A 5,585-nucleotide genomic window follows, 5' to 3' on the forward strand; every position below is an offset into this window, starting at 1 on the left:
GATTTATTGATATTTTGAAGGGTTTTTTGTGTCTCTATCTCCTTCAGTTCTGCTCTGATCTTAGTTATTTCTTGTCTTCTGCTAGCTTTTGAATTTTTTTGATCTTGCTCCTCTAGCTCTTTTAATTTTGATGATAGGGTGTCAATTTTAGACCTTTCCTTGTTTTCCATGTGGGCATATATTGCTATAAATTTCCCTCTAGACACTGCTTTAAATATGTCCCAGAGATTCTGGTATGTTGTGCCTTCATTCTCATTGGTTTCAAAATTTCTAGAAAGTGGGATTTCTCAATCAATATATTCTCTGTCCATAGTAATATTCTAAAGCAATATTATATTGTGAAAAATATTGCAAATTGTTTTCCAAAGAGATAAATAAATTTGTCTCCTATCAACACCTTTGAAAAATGCCTATTTCTCTTACTCTCACTAACAGATATTAAATATGCAAATTCAAAACATACGATTTTATCAAAAAATCTTACTGAGCAATTTTCTCTTCATTTTACTGTAAAAACCAGATTTTATTTTGAAAACAAATTTCAAGAACTGTAGAAATTCTTTATAACTTTGTTTCAATTATGTTATATAATATCAAAATAATGAAAATAGTATAAGGAAATAAATATTACATTAGGGTCTTTAGCATTTAATGCTGAATACCCTCCATCAAAAGGAAAATTTAACAGGGATTGTGGTTATTTCAGTATTTTGCAAAGCGAAGCAACCACTATTCTGATGTTGTGATTCTAAATGTAGCTACAGAATAATTAACTGAAATAATTCATTTTTAGATTTTCAAGACCCTCATTGCATTTAGAGAAAAATGTGCAGGGAGAAAAGGTGTTTTATCTGAGTCTAGCTACCTTGGAGGATGAAATTAAATGATACTTCGGGGGTTTTTATGTAGTCAGGTGATAATCTCTTGCCTTTGAGCAATTGGTAGCACTGCCATTATGCCCTGTTGAAGATTAGAAAAGGGGAAATGTCAATCTCTTATTTACTTATTTATTTATTTATTCTTTTTTATTTTTTTTGCTTATTTGTTTGCTTCTTTCTCATTTTATATCAACATCCAGGACCAATGCCACCAAGTATATTTTTGAAATCTCCTCTGAATATATTTCAGAAATACGGAATTAAAAATTTTGTATATGTGCATACAAAAATGATTGAGAGTTAGACAATTATAATTTAAATTTAATATCAGACTCTTACCTCTTTTGTAATCTTTGTGAAATCATTTAAGTCTCAGAATCTCTACCTTCTCTTTTATAAAAATTGATAGGAGGAATAAATGTGTTAACAAACATAAGGTATATAAAGTATATTCCTACTAAATACTTATCATCACTAACCCATTTTATGAATGAAGTGCCAGAGATATAAAATCAAGCTCATTGATAGTAGGGAAGATAGTTTAACTAACGTTGACAGGGAAATCTGGTTGTAAAACGGAAAAAAAAAAGAATGGAAATAATATCTGAAAGTAATGTGAAAGATAATTTTAACATTGGGTTTATTTTTAAAGCAATTCTATTTTGTTTTAATTGTTTGGTATTTATATTGTTGCCTAATAGGAGCTTAGATTCAGGCCTACTGACTCCAGATTTCATGTTTTTTTTTTTTTTTTTTTTTTTTTTTTTTTCCATTATCCTGTCTGCTATATATTCTGGAAAACAATCATAAAAATTTTGAATAGTAGAAGGAAGAACTATTTCATAAAACAATTGCCATTCGAAAAGTTGGCAAAGGATATGACCAGACACTTTTCAAAAGAGGACATATATAAGGCTGACAAATATATGAAAAAATGCTCATCATCACTGGTCATTAGAGAAATGCACATCAAAACCACACTGAGATATAATCTCACACTGGAATAGTGATCATTAAAAAATCAGGAGACAACAGATGCTGGAGAGGATGTGGAGAAATAGGAAAACTCTTACACAGTTGGTGGGAGTGTAAATTAGTTCAACCATTGTGGAAGACAGTGTGGCGATTTCTCAAGGATCTAGAAACAGAAATTCCATTTGACCCAGCAATCCCACTATTGGGTATACACCCAAAGAACTATAAATCATTCTAGTATAAAGGCACATGCACACATATGTTCATTGCAGCCCTGTGTACAATAGCAAAGACCTGGAACCAACCCAAATGCCCATCAATGATAGACTGGACAAAGAAAATGTGGTACATATACACCATGGAATACCATGCAGCCATAAAAAATGATGAGTTCGTGTCTTTTGTAGGGTCTTGGATGAATCTGGAAACCATCATTGTCAGCAAACTGACCCAAGAACAGAAAGCCAAGCACCCCGTGTTCTCACTCATAGATGGGTGCTTAACAACGAGACCATGTGAACTCAGGGAGAGGAGCATCACACACAGGGGACAGTTGCGGGGGGTAGGGGAGAGACAATGGGGGAGGGGGAGGGAGGGGAGAGAGGTGAGGGATAACATGGGGAGAAATGCCAGATATAGTATGCACCTAAAGTAAAATAAATAAATTATGTATTTAAAAAAAATTTGCCATTCTTCTTCAGAAGTCTAACTAAAAAGTTGTAAAAGTAAAAAATGGTGATTTTCACAGAATAAAGAAAAACACTGTGTTTTTAAAAAACAAAACAAAACAAAACACTTAAATAGAGCCTTAGAAATAGATTTGGAATTATTTGCAAGGCAATAAAGGCACAATAGCATGCTTTCAGTGAAATGGGTGTGCTACAGATTAGACATGACATACAAAAGGCATCAAAAACAATGCATGATAAATAACATGCAGCAAATGGTAGAATCATTAGTCCTAGAAAAAAACACTAGTGATAGAAAATTTTTTAATAACCTCAGTGGTACAACCTGCAAAAGGCTGGCTATTTAATTATACTAGTATTTCCAGTAAATTTCTAAAAACAAATGTTGTGTTACACAATAATATACCAGCCTGTGTATACAAAATATTTATTATTTTTTGTTTGTTTGCCATGAGCAGTCTTCTTCCTTCAGTCGGGGTGGTGTTCCGGTAGGTCTGATCCTACACCGATGTGTCAAAGCTACCTTCTAATTCTGACCAGGGCAATCAGAGCATAACATTCTTTATCCATGGTTATTGGTCTCATGACAAACACCTGGCTCAATCAGAGCTAATTCTTGTCTACATTTGCAAGGGCTATTCAAGAGGGAGACATTCTCTCTTTTCTGAAGTCTTAACCTGTAAGGGTAGGTACAATCCTGCAGGTAACTATCTCACTTCCATGGGAAGCCTGGGCATGAGGCCATCCTGTCTGAACACCTGAACCCAATATGTGAAAAAATATGCCCTCCACTTTTAATTTGCTTAAGCTGATCTTCATTAGCTTTTCTAAATCTTATAGTTTAATTATTTTACAACTTTTCTTTCAATGTATACTTCATATTTTAATAATGTCTTTACTCAGTCTCTTCTTTTAATTTTTGGAGCACATATATAGCTGAGATCACACGCTTTTGGCACTTTCTCCTATTCTACATTAGATTGTTGCAGCTTAACCTTCCTTATGCCCATATCTCATTATTACCCCCAACCCTTCCCATCAAAGACAGATACACATATCACTTCTAATTAAAACTGAATCAATACAGGGAATATATAAGTAGACTTCAAAAAGTTAATGGAAAAATAGAATTAAAAGATAAAACTATAAAGTTTATTTCTCAACATAAGTTTTGTCAAGGTCAACAGCTATTAAGTCCATCCCTAAAGAACTGAGGGATCTTTGTCAATGCAGATTTTTTAAATATTAACTGAAGAAAATTTATGATTTTTTAAGATTAGGAAACAAAAAAAGTCAGAAGAAGCCAAATTAGGACTGCAAGGTAGATGTCTAATAATTTCCCATCAAAACTTCTGCAAAATTTTCCTTCTTTGATAAAAGGAATAAGCAGAAGCATTTTTGTGGTGGAGAAGAATTCTCTGGCGAAGCTTTTCTGGTGTTTGTTGTTTGTTTGTTTGTTTGTTTTTTCTAAAGCTTTGGCTAAAATACTCTCATAATAATCAGATGTTATTGTGGGTCTTTTTTCCCCCCAGAAAGTCAACAAACAAGATGTCTTGAACATCCCTAAAACATGCCATGGCCTTTGCTGTTAACTGCACTGCTTTTGCTTTGACTGTAACTATTTCCACCTCTTGATAGCCATTGTTTTATTTGTGCTTTGTTTTCAGGATGATACTAGTAAAGTCATGTTTCAGCTCCCATTACAATTCTTTGAAGAAATGCTTCAGAATCTTTATCCCACTTGCTTAAAATTTCCATTGAGGTCTCTGCTCTTGTCTGCAGCTGTTCTCTGTGCAACAGTTTTGGCAACCGTATGACGGAAAGTTTGCTTAACTTTAATTTTTTAGTAAGAATTGTGTATGCTGAATCAATGGAAATGTCTATGGTATTGAGTATTTTTTCTGCTATTATTCCTAAATCTTCAATTAGGGCACAAGCAAGATTAATTTTTTTCCTAAAAAATTGATATGGATGGGTTGCTTCAGTAGACTTTATGTTCAACATAAGCTCATTCCACCTTAAAATGAGTTATTCATTAGGGAGCAGCTGATTTATTTGGTTCATTGTCTTCATAACATTTTTGTAAAGCAATAATGATTTCACTATTCTTCCACACAAGCTTCACAAAAAATTTAATTTTTTTTTTTGCTTCAATTTTAGCAGAATTCATGTTGCTCTGATGAAGACTCTTTTCAAACTGATGTCTTATCCTTCTTAGTGGCTCAGAGTAGATCCTTTTCAGACATCTTATAAAAAGTTAATACAAGTTTACTTTGGTGCAAAAATATTTTGAGATCTATGTTATAGTTTTTTCATAATACACATTTTCCACACTTTTAGAATTCCCCTCAAGCTTGTACACATTTTATTTCCCACAGGGTCTACACACATTACTTTCACTTATGAGATGCCTAGAAAATACTGGTTGACTAATATATATTTCTCAAAATTTAAAAAAATACAAAAATGGCCAGTGAGTTTGATTTCATTGTGATCTTTTATGTTCTCAAAATTCTTAATATTTTTATGCGAGACACTAGGTTCTGATATTAAAGCTAATTTGATTAGAAGAAAGGAGAAAGTATCTTTAGAAATGCCAAAAGTGATGTCTACAGAGACAGAGAGAAAATCCTCTGAGCAAATGCGTAGGTTCACCTGCCAAATATCACAAGAAAATATTCTTCAAAACGTATCTGGGGGCAGCGAGAAAACTTAGGGCAGAAACCCTTTTTGGAATAGTGCTACAATAGCGAATACAAAAGCAACTATATTACCTTTATCTTTAATACTTTAATACTTTGAATCATTAAGTGATTTTTAGACTGAGACTTTCAGAATCAATGAACCTGCAAAAGGAAGGAGTACAGAATGCTGTATCAACATTTGTTTCAAACAATATATGTGTTGAGATTCTGTGAAAATCAAGTTAATAATAAAAATATCATCAATTCTAAAGATATTTAGGCTTAAATGTACTATGACTACCAGCTATTTTCCAAGATAGTAGCTAGGAAAAACGTATTTTACTATCTGTTACTTTTAC

Source organism: Sapajus apella, unplaced genomic scaffold, assembly GCF_009761245.1.
Source record: "Sapajus apella isolate SASKATOON/1434 unplaced genomic scaffold, GSC_monkey_1.0 scaffold79, whole genome shotgun sequence".
NCBI classification, from domain to species: domain Eukaryota; kingdom Metazoa; phylum Chordata; class Mammalia; order Primates; family Cebidae; genus Sapajus; species Sapajus apella.